Here is a 14300-nt window from a genome sequence, read left to right on the forward strand (position 1 = left end):
TGACAAATCTCAATAGATGAATATTTTGCAAAATACCTGTCTAGTGCTCTCCAATATTGTCAAGGCCATCAAAAACAAGTAAAGCAAATGTTCAAAGCCAACAAGAAGCTAAGGAAACATAATGAATAAACAGAGTATCACATTCTGGATAAGACACTGGAAGAGAAGGTAGAAATCAGGTAAAAACTAAGAAACTATGGATAAAATAGGAGTATAGACTGTAGTTACAATAATGTGTCAATATCAACTAACTGAATTCATTATAATGAAGATACCATGTTAACATAGTAACCATGTTAGTAATAGAGGAAACATGGTGAGGAGCACGTGGGAACTTTTGTTTTTTCCTATTTTTTTCTGTAAACTTAAAATTGTTGTAAAATAAAGTTTGGTTAAAAAAATTGAAGTGGACATCTCATTTTGATCTGAAAGGCTACCTTCATGTTCAGTTTATTTGTATTCTTGTGTGAGTAAATCAACAGTTATTAAATACAACACTTCTGCAATCACGTACAAATATTTTCTTAACTCAGGGAGCCGTGGACTAGCTCTGTAATATGTGTGAATCTTGCAGCCCAGGCAACTATCTGGGATGTCTTTCTCCTTAATCAGCTCAACAACAATGGGATCTCAGTTTCTCCGGCCAAAAGGGAGTGAAAATAACAAAAAAAGAGAGAAGGCCTTATTTTTAAAAAAATTATATATATATATATATATATATATATTTTTTTTTTTTTACCAAGAAACTCAGGTAAGCCTTCCGACAAGTCTATTCCTTTCTCTATTCTAATTGTAGAGTTGACCCAAGTGGACTGTCAGTTCCAATGGTTAAAGGAGTGATTTGGAGGGTCATTAAGGTCTCTTATTTCATGATCCCCTAGGATAATCCCCAGGAAAGAAAATGGCAATCAGAAGACCTGACTTAGCCATAGGACAGTCTCTGCATTTACATCTACATGAAATATACACATCTGTTTGTGAGGCCATCTAAGAAAAGTGGAAGAAGCTATAAGATTATTGTGATGTTTTGGCATCATAATTATTAAAGTATATTTTAAGCACTGCTTCTTATTTCATAGAAACCACAAAATCTAAACAGATAAAAATTTAGTTAGAGAATAATGATTTTTTTAAGGATGATTATTTTATCTATATCAGGTAAACAATCCTCTTTGATCAGGACAGAAACTCTGTTTTGTGTCATGTTCTGATCATACTAAGACTAATTTTGTCAAAAAACAAATGTACTTTGTACATAAATTTAGGCTGTAGTAATATATCCTGAAACAATATATGTTTTTTATGGGCTCCATTTTTCTGCCAGTAAATTACACACAACCTTTTTTAAGTCATTGATTTTTGTATTCTTAGATGTCAAATGAGGTCATTTATGAAAGATGTTTTTATTTTTTAATGATTCAGAGAAACATTTGCAGATGCACAACTTTTGTGTTTATTTCCAATCTAGCCTATTTGCCCCTTTCCTTTAGCTCATTAGTTATGGGTGATCAATGTTTTAAAAAGATCATACTCCTATACCTTGATATGTTAAGTAAGGCACTTGTTTGTAAAATGGTTCTGGATTGTTTTTTGTCTAATACACGGAGAAACGCTACACTAGGAATAATGAAACCAGTGTTAAAATCCACATCCTAGTTTTAGGAACTTCAACTTTTGTTATTGCTAATTTTCAAAGATTTTACCTAGAATGGAGTCAACTATAGTCATTTTCCAAGTCATCTGCTAAAGCATGATTGTATCTTTAATAAACATACATTTTGTTAAATAGAAAAGTGACTATAAAATGCTCATAAAGAAATTTGATAGCAATTTAAATTTATCACGAATCTAAAAGTATTACTAAATTTAGGCTGACTAAATCTTTAGTGAGATCACAAACTCATTTTTATAAAAATACTTCAAATACACCTCAAATGAGTTCACAAGTCTTCCAACTAAGAAAATGATGAATCAAATCGTAGTTTCCTAAGTAGCTTTGCATTGTACAGTGTCCATAAAAACATGAAGATCTTTCTGAGACGGACTCATGCAAGTTCATCTACAATTATTTAGTTCTCCAAAATGTTCATATTTTCAATGGAGATTATTTACTATGTCTGGAATCTTAATGTTTGATGTCTTTAATGAGAAAAATAATCCAAAAAAATTTCAGTGTTCAGCCAAGAAAAATTCATATGATCAACAAAAGAAAGGAATGTTTTCAGATCCTGGCTTTGGTTATTTTTGTTTCTGATGGGACAGATCTGCTGAACAAAGCTTATAAACTCCTTCCTTCTCCCCACTTTTCACTGCCCTCACTCAAAATACACACACGCCCACAGCTCTTCACAACAAGGTCCCATTTGACTGTTAACACACACATCAGCTGTAAGTCACCAAGCTTTTTTAAGGAAATAGACTCGAATACTGACTACTTCTTTATTCTCAGTGTACATTTCATTACAAGTAATAGTACTGAACTTTTTAATGCTTACAATGTTCCCTAGGAGTACATCAACTAAGCAGGCAAAATACATATCTGGAAGTTTATTATTTTTTCCACTAATATATTTGACACCACCTCTGGAGAGGAAACAAAAGGCATACTGTCAAGCAGATAGACCTGGACAGAATGTTACTGTTTATTCCTCACAAGCACAGAAGTATATTTAAGCAAAGAAAGGCATTCCATGACTCTCCTGAGACTTCCTTCAGCTGAATTATACCAACATGTTCACACCAACGTGGTTCAGGCTATGTTGGAGTTTAAAACGCAGACTTCTATTTGCCAATGCTTAAATACCACAGCTATAAAAATTCATATTAGAATCAAACTTGGCCCTAAAATATCATAGAATAAAAAAGGTGTATACACATGAAATTACAGTAGAAGATATGGAAATAAAGGATGTCCTTGTTTGACAGATTCTCTACTTATACAACAAAACCTCAAAGTCACCAGAAGTCAACTGGCTTTGGATTATGTTTCAAATCCAGGCTCACTGACATTCATGAAACTTTTGGCAAACATGGGGCAAGTTCCTAGCAAGGCTGGTAGAATACCTCTTTCATGTGGAGCCTGTGTGAAACTCAGTGGCTTTGGTGAAGTTTCACCTTGAATTTCACTTTCCAACAAGCCAAAGTTTCAAGGTAAAATTAAGGGACAAAAGGAAACAGGATAGGAGGTAGGCAACAAAAGAAGTCAAATGGGAATGGATGGCCATCTACCATCTTCCAAATAGATTTCATCCTGAGGCTGTTTGATTTTGCAATTGAACTTTACCGGCTTTAGTAACATATTTGCTGCTCAGCAGAGCTGGGCCAAGCCTTCCCAGTACCTTAGGGGAGAATGTTCTTGACCCTACAGAGTCCAGATGAAGCAGTGAACCATTTGCTCAAAATAATGGGGTGGGGGATGCGGTGGGGTGGAGGGCTGGATTAAAATATTGACTCTATACAGAAATGTGAGGATTAAAATGCTCCTTAGTATGTAGATTTGAAGGTAACGAAAAGCAGCAATTAAATGTATAGGTTTTGGAAATAAAAAATTAGATTGAACATCTCTAGAACTTCCTACTATTAACTCAAATTCCAGAGATCATATTGCACGTGCTGTAATGTGGCAGCTCCAGAGCTCCACCCCTTTGACGTCTGGTCCTGTAGCCACTTGCTTCCTTCCTTCTTAGCAAGGTGCAGGGTACAGGAGCACACTGACAGCCCCGTGGAGCCACAGTCTGGGATTTAAGAGGCTCTTGACAGGATTAGGCTCCTGTGATTCCTAACCTCTAACAGAACATGCAGAGAAAATCTGGCCAGGAACTGTCAAACTCAGTGTCTGCCTGAAGATTTGGAAAATACCCTGAGTTTGAGGTAGGAAAGAAAAGAGTAACAAAGACAGTATCACACATAGAAGCTTTCTTTGAAATAATAAAAACATTTGACAGTTGACTGGATGACTAAGAAGTACTACATTTCACTCATTTAAGGAAATACTTATTTTTCAGCCCTTATGTTTCATACAACCTAAGTTTCATTAGTGTGACAAATTTTGGCTACTAAGGACTTTCTTCTCAGTTTTTAAAAAACCTTTTCCTTGTTTTTTCTTTTTAAAAATTGTCCTTTGTTTCTTTCTTTCTTCTTCTTCTTCCTCTTTTTTGTTATTCAAAAGATCACTACGGGAGTTGGATCCCGGTACCAAAAAAACAAACCAAACCAAAACAAAAAAAAGATCACTATGTATTTAAATGCATGCTTTCTTTTGAAATGTGGTCTGTGATACCAATAAACTTCCCTGGAAAAAAGAATCTTAAAACTCCAAAGACTTTAATGCTCATGTTAAAAAAAAAAAGGCAACAGTTGGGCCCTAGGGCACATGGTGATTTTGAGGAAGCCAGTCCCTCAAGTGAGGAGTTGCTAGAATTGAGCTCTGTGTGCTGTCACTTACTCTTGCTTTTAGACATCGGCTAAAAGGAACAGCAAGTTGTCATAAAGTCTACTCGGTAAAAGAACTTTGCCAGAAAATCCTTTGCTTTCAGTTAGGAGTTCCTATAGAAAACAAAACATCTAAGACATACCAGAGAGAAGAGCTAAAGCTCCAATAACTTATTGGAAGGAAATGCTATCAAAGCATTAATCAACAAAAAAAGACGTTTTAGTGAACATAGTGAATACTAGTCACAATCAAAGTAAATGCTGTGTTTGAAGTTAAAGTCCACAGATCAAAGTACATTGCAAAATGTCAAGTGCAGGCATAGTGGGGGGAGTCCAAAATGGCTTTTTTTTCTTTTTTTGATCATATTAGAGAAAACTGCCAGCAACTGTACCTACCAAAGAATGAGTTTTGCTAAGATTCAGCTTAGGTAAAATAGTCTCAAAACTAAATCACATAAATTGTTCTACAAATATATAAAAACAAAAACAAAATCCCCTCAAAAATCAACTATCCTAACTGTATATTAGCACTAAACAAATTAAGGATGAAAGGAACAGATAATATAATATAGCTAACTCATTGTCCTTGAGGAGCAATTACTAATACAGCTTCGTATTCAGGTGATTGCATTTTTTTTTCCTTTTTGTGAAAATGCCCTTAGAAAGTTAAAAATAGGAAAACAATGTAAACAACAAAATTATGATGTCTGAGAAGTCCTCTCCCAGCAGTGGCAATCAAGTCTAATTAGAGTTGTGACCCAACACTCAACTACTACTGTATGGCAACAAGTACTGTAGACAGCTTTAGGCAAAGTTTAAAATTACAGCCACAAAAATGCACCGATGCTATTGCCCTGCGCTGGAACACAGTATTTACCTGGGAATCATTTTAAGTCTCCCTTATTTTTACTGTAAATAAGTTATTTTGAAAACATTACTAATGAACACATCAGAAAACAAATAATGCTAGAGTAAAAATCTTACCTACAGGCAGCTGAGTTCCCAGTTGCTCTCTTCAGAGGAAGTAGCAGTCAGTGGCCTTTTACATGTAGAGATTGTTTATTTAGCCCTTTTTAAAAGGTCTTGAACTCCAGAGGTTTAAGATTAAGTCCAATCCAAGTGTCTGAAGGGAAAAAAGGGCAGGAGAGAAGGCAAATAAGAGAGGGAAAGAATCCCAGCTGCTGGGTAGTGCTACTGTCCAGAGAGCATTTGAGCTATTTTCAGCATTAACAGCAGCCGGACTTGTCTGTGAAGGGATGAAAATGCCTTCCCTGAATCACCACCCCCCACCCAGGGAGGTGTGTGTGTGGGGGGTGCGCCTCAGACCAGGAAATCCACAACTTGGTTCATTGTGCAAATATTCATTTAAATTTTTGAGGAACATTGCCAGCAGTATTAAACACACACACACACACACACACACAAACTTGGCTGGAATCTTAAAGAAATACAATGCCTGGCCACAATTCCCAAGTTTTGAAAGGGATTTACCTGGTCTGTTGAAAATATGATGTTGTAACTTATTGAGAAGGAAGACTTTTCTTCTGTGGGTCTTAGAATAGCATTTTAGATCTCTCAGGTAGGAACATCTGTTGCTAGCTTGTCCTTAAGGCTGAAGACAAATAGTTTCTTTCTAGCACTCCACTAAATTTCCAGTTTCATCAACTATGCTATTTTGAAAGCTATTGAGTTAAGCTGTTGACATTTCTTATCTGTTGGCAGAGACTGGAGACCATTCAGTGACATGATGCAGACAGATGCTGAGCCCTTTTTCTGTCTCCATGGACCAATGAATACTTCACATTAGGTCACCAACAATGACTGGCAAACTTTGAACCTTCATTTTGTTTCTAGAATTAATGGCTAAGATCTAGAGGTTGCATTCACTTATCAAATACTTAATGTGGCAAGCACTTCTGTGTGCCAGGTATTCTGAGAATACAGTGGTGAGCAGAATAAGCATAAGCAGCACCCTCCCCTTCAGAGGCTAACAGCACACCGAGGAAACAAAGAATAAATTAAAAATGGAATTTGTCATATTTTTCTGCCTTATTTTTTGCGTGGTAAGACTGTTGAAATGATAGATTTCAACATAGACATCAAGACTGAGATCTCTTTCTAGCAAGACTGAAAGAAAGGACCATGCATCTTCTTTACTACATTCTTCCTTCTCCTACACTACTAAGAAGGAAAAGCAGTTACCTTATCAAGAAAACAGTTAAGAAATTTTTTCCCTTAAATTCTTTTATTGGTACATTGTAGGTATGCAACACATTTACATTTCTCATTGGGAACTTGGACCTTTACATGATGCATCTTGGTTCTTATTTTTTCCCCATTCCCTGCCCTCCCTTCACCGAACCCTCCACCCTTCCCTATTTATAAAGACTTTATTTCCCTTTTTTCCATTTCTCATAATTTTTCCTTTCCCTTCTTTCCTTTTCCCTACCCCTCCCACTTCCCCTACCCCTTTGGACCTTTTCTTCCTATTTCACATTATCAATTATTCATTTTAATCATTGGTACATTTTAGATATACAACATAGTGACATTCATCATTGGAAATTTGCACCTTTCCATAGTCTCTCTTGGTTCTTATTTTTCCCCCTTCCCCTGCCCTCCCTTCAACCCCTCCATCCCTCCCTATTTACAAAGACTTTGCTTCCTTTTTTTCATTTTCTCATATTAATTCCATTCCCTTCTTTCCTTTCCCCTACCCCTCTCACTTCCCCTTCCCCTTTGCCCCTTTTCTTCCTATTTCACATTACCTATTATACCTTTTGGTCCTTATTTACACTTTCAGTTTCTCACACTAGAGAAACTATTCAATATTTACACGTGTGTCCTATTTATTTCACTTAAGAGTATCACCTCAATGTGCATCAATTTAGCTATAAATGTCTCTAATTTCTCATTTTTTATGGCTGAGTAGTACTCCATTTTATTAAAAAAAAACCCCACATTTTGTTTATCCAGTCTCCAGTTGATGGGCATTTGGGCTGTTTCCAAGTTTTAGCTATTACAAACTGTGCTGCTATGAACATGGGCACACATACATCACTGTGGTATGATTCTTTTACTTCTTTGGGGAAGATCCCCAGCAGGGGAATAGTGGGGTCCAATTGGACTTCCAGTCCTCGTTCTTTGAGGTATCTCCATACTGATTTCCATAGTGGTTGCACCAGTCTACACTCCCAACAACAGTGGAACAGGGAAGAATTTTCTGAAAGCCTTTATTCTGTGTAGATGAAATCCCTGAATCTTATCCACTCCCTGCTCCCCACAACACAGAGAATGTTTAAACAGCAGAAAATACTGCTTATTGAGGAAGCGCAAGAAGATTCTCCAATCTGAATCCAATACAAAATATGTATTGGATCTGATGTGTTTTATAATTGATATTATGAGGGTTGGTTACTGATGCTTATATCAAACCCTATCCTTTCTTTGCCATTAAAGACACTAGAGCTGGCTACAGAAAATACTGAGGACTATGTATGATGAGTTTAAAAAAAGAATCACAAGACTATTTTGAGAACTATGTTAAAGAAATCTTTCAGCTCAGTACACCATATATTAACACTATGTGGATATTTCTTTTCTTTTTTTGGGGGGGGGCTACCGGGGATCGAACTCGGGTCCTTGAGCTTGCGCAGCAGGCGGCGAAACCACTGAGCTAAATCCCCGGCCCTGATATTTCAATGAAAAATAGAACCACAACTTACATTTGAAATTAGAATTTTAAAGTAAGATTAATTTTGTTTCAAAATATACACCAGGTTTAAAAAATCACTGGAGAATGAGGCATTTTTGTCTATTTTAAATAATCACATTTTTACCATGTCTTAAATATCTACCAGTTTTAAAATAAAATATTTATTTGTCTTGTTGAATGGTAATTCTCCCCATAAAAATCGAAAGCATAGGGCTGGGGATTTAGCTCAGTGGCTTAGCCACCTGCTGCGCAAGTGCAAGGACCCGAGTTCGATCCCCGGTACCAAAAAAAAATTGAAAGCATAGACTCAGTCAAATTTTTGAAAAAAAAGTTTCACTTTTCCCTTCTTATAATAGTTTGTGACAAAAAGGAAATACATTTATAAATTGGCCTTTCTTGAGAAAATATGGACATTTAAGAAAAATCAGAGATTAACTGTATGGCCAGTACATAAAGTACTATTTTAAAATTTCAAACAGCTTGCTTTCCATATCAATTCTAAGAGAAGCTCATTGCTTCACTTTCACCTATTGGCCATATTATGTCAAAATTTGCACTTAAACATACAGGTTTTGGCTTTGCTTCCTGTTTCAATTTAGGATGGCCCCCATCTTGCTGTACAGCCTTGCCAAGGTCTCATTTGTTCCTCAATAATCCTGATTGCCCAAGAAGCCCTTTCATAGCATCTTTCAACAGATTTAATGTCATGGAGAATATGAGTTGGACTTTGAGTACATTTTAAAAGGTTAGAGAATAGTAAACTCTGACTTTTTTACTTACCGAACTATTATGACTTTTATACACTATTGATATTTTTAACAATTATACTAATTGTATTAGTGTTGATTTTGTTCATATTTTTCTTTTAGAAATACTGATTTAAAATAATTGAGAAAGGATTATATGGGAGTTAGCTTCCTATATTGGTAAAGGATTAAAAAGGGTTTTGGCATGTGCTCCACTCACTGTTGGAAAAAATGGTGATAAGAACAGCACTAATCCACTGGGTTTTGGTAGGGTTTATATAAATTATGTATGGAAAATGCCCAAGTAATGCCTGACATGTAGCAAACATTTGATAAAAATTAATGTTATAATCATTTTGTAATTCTGGAACATTACTGTCCATTATAGTGACTAGTTGTGGTCATTGAGTTCCTAAAATGTAGCTAGTCAGAATTGAAACATTAGGTAAATGAAATACACACTGAAGTTTGAAGACTTAATATGAAAAGGTAAGCCATCATTAAATTTTCTATTGATTACATGTTGAAATGACAATATTTTGGACATATTGAGTTAAAAAGATATTTTGTTAAAATTAACTTGGCTAGGGATGATGATTTAGCTCTGATTCTGCTGCCTGCCTTGCAAGCGCAAGGTCCTGAGTTTGATCCCTGGTACCCCCCACCCCCCAAAAAAATTAACTTGGCTTTTTTCTTTTTACTTTTAGAAATGTGACTGCTAGACAATTTAAAATTTACATATATGGCTTACATTGTATTTCTGTGGGACAACGCTACCTAAGGCAATAGTTATGAGACTGTAGCAAACATGAGTCATGTGGAAGGCTTTATAAAACAAGGATTGCTGAGTCTCATGCCCGGAGTTTCTAATTCAGTAGGTCTGGAGAAGGCTCTGAAATTTTGCATCTCTAACAAATTCCAAGATGATTCTTGACCACAATTGAGAACTTCTGGTCTTTACATTTGCTAAGGAAAAATTATGAGAAAAAGAAGAAATGGAAACAAAATCTTTGTAAATAGGGAAGGGTGGAGGGGGTGAAGGGTGCACAGGTAATGGGGAAAAAATAAGAACCAAGATACATCATGTACAGGTACAAGCACCCAATGATAAATGTAAACTTATTGTATACCTAAAATGTACCAATAAAAGAATTTAAGGAAAAAAAAAAAAGAAAATTAAAAAAACAACAACAAAAAAGAAAGTGGTCCATGGGCCAATGTTAATGTCATCATCAGGATCTTATTAGAAATGCAAAATCTCAGGCACCATCCAGACCTACTGAAACAACACATGCACGTTATTAAAATTCCCAGGCTATGTGTGTGCACATTGAAATTTGACAGAAATTGATATGGACTAGTACTAGCTGTTATACTTGGGTACATATAAAAATTATTTGAAAAAAATACCAATACTCTGGGCCCACCCCTAAAGATTTTTATTTACTCTGGAGAAAACCTAAGCCTCTGCTTAATTAAAATGCTCCGCAGGTGATTTTAACGTGCAAACAAAAATTGAGAGTACTGTGGGAAGTGGGGGCCCCCAGACCAAATGCAGAGAAGGGTCTAGGATGAGACACTTTCTGGTGAGGCGAGATCCTTGGGAATTGTCAAGTGCTGGGAAAACAAGACTTGTGCAGATGGTGGAAAAGGCTGAAACCACACAGTAAGGGCCAGTGAGTAGGTGCTGTGGTCGGCAGGGAGAGGTCTGGCCAGAGACACTCTGTGCCCTTGGAGGCCTTACAGAGGTTCCAGCTGCTTCAGGTGTGGAGTTCAAAGGAATAAGCAGAGTGCAGAGTTCAGCCTTAGTCTCAGAAGAACAAGAATGCTAGACAAGTTATCTTGACAGAAGTTCGGGCTATGAGGAAGAAGAGTAGGGCCCAGGTGTCAGTACCCTGGTGTAAATCAGGAGTGGAACTAGCTGCCATGTTAACTGAGGGTCTTCAATTCCACAAACAGGATTGGTTTCAGAGGCTAGAACAGGAATAATCTTTCAGGTAGTGATGAGAAGAAAAAAATGGATGAAGGTATCAAAAGGCCGATTAGTTGTAGGTTTTCTTCTCTCCCTCTTTAGCATACAAGAATTGAGAAGATTCTGGACCAAGTATGTGTCTAATTAAATAATATATGTGGAAAGCAGTGCAGTGGTAGTGCTGCTTGCCTTGCATGCCTGTTCAGTTTCCAGTACTGCAAAACAATGACAACAACAACAACGACGACGTAACCTAAGGCATAATTTCAGAAACTGATCCCTTCTCTTGGGGCATTTATATCCCAAGAAAGAATCTTTTTAATCTGATTGTCAGAACTGGTGAGATAGATCCATATTTTGGAGGAGAGAGGCCTTTCGTTATTCTTTACTACATCTCTGTTTTACCCTAAATGAGCATACAAGCTTAAGAGTTTGGCTGACTAATCTCATCATTTTGTCAAATACTCATCACTTTGTCATCTGGTCCCAGAGTGTTGTGTGGTTCAGACAGCTTTATAAGAACAAAATGCTCCCTGCAGCAGAACATCTAGGCTTATATTAATTGCATTTGAAACTCTCACTTCTGGGCTGGAGATGTGGCTAAGCCACAGTGTGCTTGCTTAACATGCATGAGGCTCTGGGTTCAACACCCAGCACCAAAAAATAATCAAAACCAAACGAAACAAAAAACACCCAGTGCTACATATGGTGGCCACCTGTAGCTTTACTCTCTCACTTTGTTGATCAGTTGTTTCAGAAAACTTATAATGTGGCATAATGGTTCAAAGCAGAGTCGGGAGCCAGGATACCTGGGCTTGTGGCCTGGTTGCATATGTGTGATTGTGGGCTCATTACCCTCCCAGAGCTTTCTTATTGGGTTGTTGTGATGATTGAAATTGTCATTTGAGAAGAACACAAAAAATCTGGCATATCATAAATGCTATACACATGTTGGTTAAAAATATATATTTGAATAAGTCTGCAGATTTCTATAGGTGGCTAAATGTAATTATTTTTTGTATATCAAGATGATTTCTAAGGACTTTTATGTGCAAGATTTTTGAATACATGTATTTTGTGAATTTTTGAGTGTTGTTTACATTTTTGCCCCAGAGTACTCAAAATTCTCAATTGGTTCCTCAACATTTCCTAATATTTGAGGGGCTCTCAGTAGGAAGGAAGTGAATGTAGTTTTCTCATGAACATTGTTTTCTAGAGTACATTTTTTCTCCCTGAGTGGACTCTACTACAGATGTGTGAAAGCTCTTTGTGGCCTATGTCAGTTTAGTAGCATTGTCTAATATCCTAGGAGAACAATGTGTCATTCTCTTCTTCAAATGTTTTAGTGTTTAGAGAGAGGCAGCAATACCATCTGAAACACTGGCAGGAGTTTCAAAGATGTATTGAAAAGGCAGGCAGATTCAGACTGTAGAAATCAGATAATACTGATTAAAGGAAGAGGTGGGTCGCCGAAGTCAGGGAGGCAAAATGATGCAAAATGAAGCCTAAATTAAGTGGAACACTCTTTACATTTGTTTGCTTCAAACATATTCAACAAAATGAAGCTCACGCAAGAAAAAGATGTTCAACAGCATCATGTTTTCAGGATCCACCAGGTCACTTGCAGGAACCTCAGTCTGTTGAGTGCCAAGCAATGTGCAAATGCACTGAGAGGGGAAATCAAGGCCTGAGAAGTTGCTTTGATTTTAGATATAGTCACACAAGCCCTCTACACTTGTGTCCTGGAACCAGAAGAATTGAATTATAAACCCTTACTAACATAAAAACCTATACTTTCATTTGGCAACTCCCACAATTTACATCTGCTAGTGTAAATATTGGAAAGTTGTCCAGTCACACGTTCAATTACATGCACTTCCTGGTTGCCGATGGTAAGTAACTGTGATTCTGGAAGGCGATTTGCCACCACGTGTAACACTATGCCATCCGGGACTGAATTTTACTAGGTAAGGTGAAATATTTATTGAAAGGTTAAAGAACTATTATCAAATGCAAGAGATTATGCAGAAATAACTTTTTCAACCTTTGTTCACTTAATTCTCTACTTAAAACTTTGTTTTTAAACTTACTGCCTGAGTTTCATATGTATTTTAAAAGATTGCTGCTGTTTATATATAACATGCCTAGATATAGCTTTCCTTGGTATTTATTTTATATTGGAAATTAAATATATGCAAGAGTTGCTAAATTTGACATGAAACTATTTAAGATAAGCCTATTTATGGTGGCCTGTTTAAGGCCCAGCATTTTCCTGCACTTCTATCTACATTCCCACTACCTCCCCTGTAGCTCTATTGCTTGTATTTCTCTGATATTCTTTCAGTTCCTGGAATGTTCCCCATTCAGGGCCTTGACATGTGTGGAGCCTCCAGATTGAAACGCCCACCTTCCTCACTCAGCAGTTAATGCCACACATCCCTCAGCCTTCAGTCAAGCGGCCTTCCACAGGAAGGGCCTCCCTGATCCACCCACCTAGGTCAAGTTTTCTGGTGTTTAACTCTTAAAGAATTGCATTCCTCATTCCCTGCTTGCTCAAACTCAGTTGCATTGATCTGAGTGATGGATTGTATTCTTCTCTACCAGCCCCTTACCCCATACAGGTGTTGTATTTGTGTCTGGTGCAGTCAGTGCTCCAGATGGATTTATTGAATAAATAAATGATTAAAGAAATTCTGCATAAGGCATTAAGCAACACACAAGTACTTTTATTATAACATATTTACCAGGATTTGTGAAATAAAAATGTATCATGAAAAAAGCAAGATTCTCTATTCTAATTAAGCTGCTATTCTATCCAAGATGATCCTCTGATATATTGCTTTGTAGCTACATATTTGGCTTACAAGCTGTCTTAATAGGCAGATGCTACTTGTTTTCCCCTCAGGGCATAATAAATTCTGTTAATAATTTGCACTTACCACCTAAAATAGATTTGAAATAAATCAAGTCACCTGCACACATATATCTCTCAGCCTTTTTGAGAACCACCTGATGCTCTAGGGGGGTGTATTAATTCCTCAAGTGAGGTTCTTAATATATATTTCTTCTGATTAGAGTTGTTGAAAGAATTATATGTTGGTCTGTATGCTGCTACATGGTTACACTTGGTTCTCTGCAAACCATACCTGCTGCTGTTTATAAGATGGGTTATGAGCCATGCATGCAGTGTCACACCAACAATGCTAGCTAGTTGGGTCAGCATCACTCCTGTGATGCAAAATCCTTCCTCATGTCCCCATGATGCATTTGTTATAAACATACAATGAATTGCTACAATGATTGAGAAACTGGGAGATCTGCTCTCTTGTTTTCTAGTAAAGGGACAAGTAATGTCAACAGGAGATGAAAGGAGGGTTTTGTGTGGCCAAGGATACAGAGCAGTAGCCAAAGGCTGAGGGGCATGAGGACAGATCTT

At 36.9% G+C, this 14300-nt stretch overlaps 1 protein-coding gene across 35 annotated transcripts in view; it reads right to left on the reverse strand.

Moving 5' to 3' along the window:
* Sorbs2 (sorbin and SH3 domain containing 2) overlaps positions 1–14300 on the reverse strand; it is a 392887-nt gene that overhangs the window by 191289 nt on the left and 187298 nt on the right. For 30 of the 35 annotated variants that reach the window (XM_087217106.1, XM_021265020.2, XM_087217109.1 and 27 more), the window contains one exon: positions 5416–5554. The gene's annotated coding sequence lies outside the window, so the exon portion shown is untranslated. Of the gene's footprint in view, positions 1–5415; positions 5555–5922; positions 6243–14300 lie in introns of those variants that run through there. The other 5 variants (XM_087217125.1, XM_087217128.1, XM_087217127.1 and 2 more) reach the window with 5 other exon arrangements.

Source organism: Heterocephalus glaber, unplaced genomic scaffold (genome assembly GCF_053883595.1).
Source record: "Heterocephalus glaber isolate CG9 unplaced genomic scaffold, H.glaber_assembly_v1.0 deba00001461, whole genome shotgun sequence".
Classification (NCBI taxonomy): domain Eukaryota; kingdom Metazoa; phylum Chordata; class Mammalia; order Rodentia; family Bathyergidae; genus Heterocephalus; species Heterocephalus glaber.